The sequence below is a fragment of the Cimex lectularius genome, unplaced genomic scaffold, assembly GCF_000648675.2.
Source record: "Cimex lectularius strain Harlan isolate CLEC.00 unplaced genomic scaffold, Clec_2.1 scaffold201, whole genome shotgun sequence".
Lineage (NCBI taxonomy): Eukaryota > Metazoa > Arthropoda > Insecta > Hemiptera > Cimicidae > Cimex > Cimex lectularius.
The window spans coordinates 264,307-270,325 of NW_019392805.1; positions in this window are offsets into that span (position 1 = coordinate 264,307).

The window sequence follows — 6,019 nt, forward strand, 5'->3', positions numbered from 1 at the left end:
TGCCGGTGACCTTGTCCCACAACTGGAAATAAATGTCGGCCGTGCGACACCGGATCGGCCCGCGCCCAGGCCTACGTTTTTTCGTTTACCGTATCAAAAAATAGAAACGCCCCCGCCTCTGTCCGATACAAAAACCATTTTAACTCTTCATTAACCGAGATCTTATCAAATGATCATCATCCATCATCAAAGACGCAATAAACAAAATCTTCAAAACAAAAAGCTAGACTTATAAAAGAATAGAACCCTTTTACACCCAGTTAGGATGCAGGTGTCTTCGACTACCGCCTATAATATAAAAAAGAATCTATAAATTACTTATAAAACCGTTCTTATTGCTCTTTGTTCACCCATAAAGCTATTATGATAGCTACTTGAGGTGCCTGCCTGTAGTTGATAAGTGCTTCAAGAATGGCTTCCCCTTCAATGCCAATGAGCTTATAGCACTTCCGCTTATAAGCATGGGCTCCACCTACCAAATAAGAAATAAACAACACGTGAGGTTTTAAGTCCGCTTATTTCAGTTTGAAATAAAGAGGCAGATATACTCGGGTTCGGAGGTTTTAAGCTATCTGACCTGCCTTCTATTGACGTAATGAAAGAGCTCCATTGATGGCAGTTACGTGACATATGTATTATGCACTTACGTCGTCGCTAACGCTATGAAAGTGGACGAAGTCGTATGGACGAAGAACAGGGGTTATGGTGATGACCTGAGGTTAATCAGTTACACACTTGCAGCAGCTCGATATGTACATAAGCAGGAGCTCAATCTGCCCAATTTAGATCGTCGACGTGATCTCAACCGGCAATCAATGAATCAATGTGCCGGCTTTAACTCAAGAGTCTACTGTCGCCTATGTACTATCCACTCCTCACAGTTCGTGGGTCATCTGACCTTCTGACCTGCTTCTACCGACGAGTAACATGTATCTCGTCGCTAACACTATGAAAGAAACTAGAAAGTTTGGATGTAAATCAGAGGTTATGGTGACGACATATTGTTAGCCAGTTACACACCAGGTGTCGACACTGCTTCAACAATCGTGTCTTCTACGCTGCAGTCGATGAGCTTGCAGCAGCTCTGTATGTATATAAGCAAGAGCTCAACCTGCTTAATTCAGACTCGTCGATGAAATCTCAATGGAGCAAGCCGTCATAATACGCAAGCTTTAAATCCATATTCCAGTTTGAAATAGAGCGGCAGATATAATAGTCGCCGGTTTGAACAAAAGTGTCTACTGTCGACTGTGTAATGTCCCCTCCTCAGAGTTCGAAATTCGTCTGACCTTCTAACCTGCCTTCTACCGACGGCCAGAATCGGCTACATTGATGACAGTGACATGAGATATGTACGTCGTCGCTAACACCATGAATGAAAGTTTGGATGTAAATTAGGGGTGACGGTGACGACATGTTCTTAGCCAGTTACACACTAGGTGTCGACACTGCTTCAACAATGGTTCCCTCTACGCTGCAGCTGATGAGCGCAGCAGCTCTATATATAAGCAGAAGCTCAACCTGACTCGTTGAAACAAGTAGCGTTAGCTACGGCAACAAGGGTACTCGTAGCATCACCTCTCGCACTGGACAATTCAGACAATTCCGAGTTTCTTTTCAACCATCCCTTTCCAAACAGAGCGACACTGCTCCTGGTGTTCATCAAGACTCTATCCTGGGACTCATCTTGTTTCTCATGTATTTTAACAAAATAACTCGCTCAAACAATGTAAAAATCGCGCTTTACTTTTCCTCTTGGAAGATAGATAAAATATCGAACAGGTTTAGCAAGCGATGCATAGTAAGTTTCTGAGACTAATTAAAACTAATCATAATAAAAAGGAGGCAATGATTTGGCAAGCATGCATAGACTGTTGCTGTAGAAGAAAATCCAAATTCAATGGGTAACTGTGTCATGGTTCTGTCGGTCAAATATCGTGGAGTGATAATGGACTTCTCTTTTAACGGTCAATAAACTGCTGTACAAGGTGGCGGCCGTTGTCCCTGTATACGCGTCCTTTTCTTGACTCTCATATGCAGGACTAATGTCTTTTCACCACTTTCGGACCTCACGAATGTATTGAACCATTTCAGTAGGTGGACCCAAAATTCTTTCTATTCCATTTATTTCTGTTTGCATGATGCCGCACAAACTGTCCCAAAATTTCTTATGCCGCCATGTGGTGGGGACAATCCACTTAATATATTTATTTTCAAGCCTGTTTCTCCACCGGCTTTTTTTTAAACTCTTTCGACCTACTATTTAGCAATGGTTGGTCCATCTGTCTAATAATTTGAAGTGACGAGAATTCTACACGGACTTTTTCTTCTGTCTTCGACATAGAACAGACCAAAAGACACGTCAACAGTGAAGCAGACGTAGTTTAAATATGTGCCCTGTCGATTTTGTAGAATTTTTATAAAAATTGTTCTGAACAAAGGCCGCAAAACCAAAAAAGTCAGACCACCACCTGGTTTTCTTCGAGTGGTGTATCTTTCTCCGGCCTGATGCATATTTTATTTCCCCCCCAGTCTAATCATTCTTTTGTTTCGATTTCACATAACCTCCAGCCGGACAGGTTGAAACCGATTCGAAACAAGTACACCTAAATGACAACGTGATGGGAAACGACGATTAAGAAGACTTTTGTACAGCGACAGTTCTGGAACATGAGAAATATCCATCTGAACAGCAATTGTCTTGTGACTTTGTCACATCAAAGTTAAAACCGACCGGAAACATTTTCAGGTTATCGGCTACAAACCCTCCCAAGATGGTTAAGAAAGAAGCTTTTACTGGAAAGAAGAAAGTGAAGAAATTGAAATTGTTACACGCGTCTCAAATGGTTGGGATGTTTTATGTTTATTGCAGTAGGAGAATCCGTCTGGAAACTAGGAAGTTACCGATGCTTTTACTCAACTCTCACCGAAATTGCAACTGATTTTTAAAAAAATTAAATATTTTTCATAGGATGTGTTGAAAAACGTTGACATGCAAAGAAGTCTGGATAAAAGGATTTAAAGCTACTAACGAAGAGATTGAAGAATCCGTATGACTGAATAAGCTTCGAAAAGTTCGGAAATGTTTAGAGGATAAGTGTATCTGATGCTTCAAGTGAAGATGTGCTTCACGCTAACGAACAAGGACGAGGAAAGATGCTGCAGAAACATTTCTTCTCAGAATTATCTACAACTTTTGAAGACGTTTCACGTTGTTTAGTGACTGGGATTAGGGTGAGCCCTTCTAGTGGAACCGTTCGTCAAAGTCCGTGGACCGAAGTCGATGAGCAGGTTGTGTCGATAGTCGGCAATGAGCGAAGAGTCTCGTGCAATAGGCAACCACGTCGGCTGTTGAGATTACGAGAGATGATGATGCGATTACCCTTGTAGCTGTCGGTAATGCTGACGGCTTGCTCCATTAGTGATAGTCGGTTGAGATCTCGTCGATGAGTCAGAATTAAGCACGTTGAGCTCTTTCTTATAAACAGTGCTATTGCAATGTCATTGGCTGCATCGCATGTACCATTGTTGAAGCAGTGGCGACATCTAGTGTATAACTGGTTAACCACAGGTGGTCACCAAAGGGGTAACACCATTAAGGAATAGATTGTCTGGGTGGCCCCTTCCTGCGTGAAGATTGGTCAAACAGGTAATAACTGTTTGTACCCTTCAGGGCCTGGCTTTTCCTCTCCCAGGATTCTCAGCCTACATAGGCCTTCGTACTAACACTGGACGCGTTCCGCTGTTTCTTCTTCTTCTTCTTGTCAATATCTGCACAGGCTTGTTTCTCCATTTCTAGTCTATACATATGCCAACGGAGTCTGCAGTGTCCATTTAGCAGTCCAACTATTATTCTAGTACTAGCACGTCCTAGATTTAGTCGTTCTGCTGTTAGTTTCTGAGATGGTCCTTTGATAATTTTTTTTTTTCGCATCGCTCTTTCCTGGGCTACATTCCAATTGAGTGGAGGACTCATTATTAATACCGTTTAATTGATCCGCGCTTTTGGCAGTTTGGTAAACCACAAAAGGGTTCAAGGCCAATAGGTGGTGTCCTCATTGAACTTGCCTTGGCCAATTTATCTGCCTCTTCGTTGTCCCTCTGCCCTGTGTGCCCTGGCACCCAGACCAGGGTAATTTTCTTATTTTCTCCAATGTCTGATAGGGCTGTAATGCAGTCCCAAACGAATCTGGACTTTACCGTGGATGCGGCAATTGTCTTCAGTGCCGCCTGGCTCTCCGAGTAGATGGCTATTCTTTTAGCCTTTTTATCTCTCTGGCACAGTGTTCAATAGCCACAGTTTCCGCTCGGAAAACGGTGGCATATTGTCCAAGGCTTATATGAATTCTAGTACTTGGTTTATTTCCGTAAATGTCAGCTCCTGACCATAACTGGGATCTCTTTCTCCCAGTCTGCTGTACAAGGTATTTTGATTAGAACTTTTTTCTGAAAGCTGAATTTAGGGGTCATAGCATCAGTAGGCATCCCCAAAGTTCTGTCTAACTGGAAGCTCACTTCGAAGATTTAGTTGCTTCTTGTTATGTGAGTAGGCTATTGGAGCCTGTTCCTGCATTAGCCTAAGAATTGTGGCACTGTCCTCTCTCTGGATAAAGATGTCGTGATGGTAGACTCAGAAGGACTTCCAAGTAGCTACTAACTGGAGCTTATTTGACAGGCGAAACAAGTACAGCACAAACAGGTAATCAAGTACGTTGTACGCCTTTTGTCAGGAATTATTTATGGCGGATTCATTAAAACAACAAAATTAACATCCTTACTCTTCTTCGGACTAGTAACTGAGGCAAAACACGTTAAAGTTATCGTGAGAATAAGGCATCCAAGTAATAAAGTTTGTTGTATTTGGCATTTCAAGAATTACTAGGGTAATCACGTAAAAAATTACCTGACAAGCTTAGATTTGTTATGGCCTGTCCTGGCCGGACACTATTATAAACTTACTATTATAATCATAAGTTAGGATGGATTATCATAAACTGTGAAATGTTTTCTCGATGTATGCCACAGCGACTTCGAGATTCACATATATATTTTAAAGATATAAAAGGATATAAGGTGTTATACAATTTTGAATGGCCAAAGGTGGGCAAGGATTGAAATATTGGTCGAATAATGGACAAACAGAAGAAAACTTGTCAGATCGGTTCAAAGAAGTCTTACAGAAATGGTTCAATGTTCGGTAATGTTTATTGCGGATTACACCCGACGTAGGACTATCGCCAAGACGTATTGGAATCATGTCTATTATCCCATGGCGCAAATAGTACCAAGAAAACAGTAGATTTTTTATAATATATTAAAAACAAAATCAAATTTATGCACACAATTATTAAAGTGTGTGGTGATTAGTGACCGTTAATCGATAGTTATTCAGAAATCGTGAGATGCGGTCTGGTGTGATGTAGGTTTCAGAAAAACATTTTCTTTATCGTGCCAACGTTTCGATCTTTATTGAGATCATCTTCAGAGCCTGGGATTTACAAATATTGTTTATATTTAACAAATACATGTAGGATGTGGAAAAAAGTGAATTTATACAATGCAAAATATATATTTTTTTTTAATATTCAATCAAAGTATTTCTACTCACTCAAAGTGTTTGTCTTCTGTGTAATTGTGCCGTTCTTGCGTGACGTGTTGAGAGTGCTCAATGCTGCATGTATTTGTTAAATGTAAACAATGTTTGTATATCTCAGGCCCTGAAGATGATCTCAATAAAGATCGAAACGTTGGCACGATAAAGAAAATGTTTTTCTGAAACCTACGTCACACCAGACCCCATCTCACGATTTCTGAATAACAATTATTAAAATGACTAGGGCAATAACATTTCAGATCAATTAAATTAGAGAGCGGATCTATTGTAGCGACAAAGGAAAAGACGAGCCAAAAATTGATCTAGACGGACAAAGCAAGAAAGGGAGGACAGAGAAACCGATCAGACTGCTGAGCAAATTTTAAAGAAATTTTAAACAGGATCAACGATCGATTTTCATCTTTA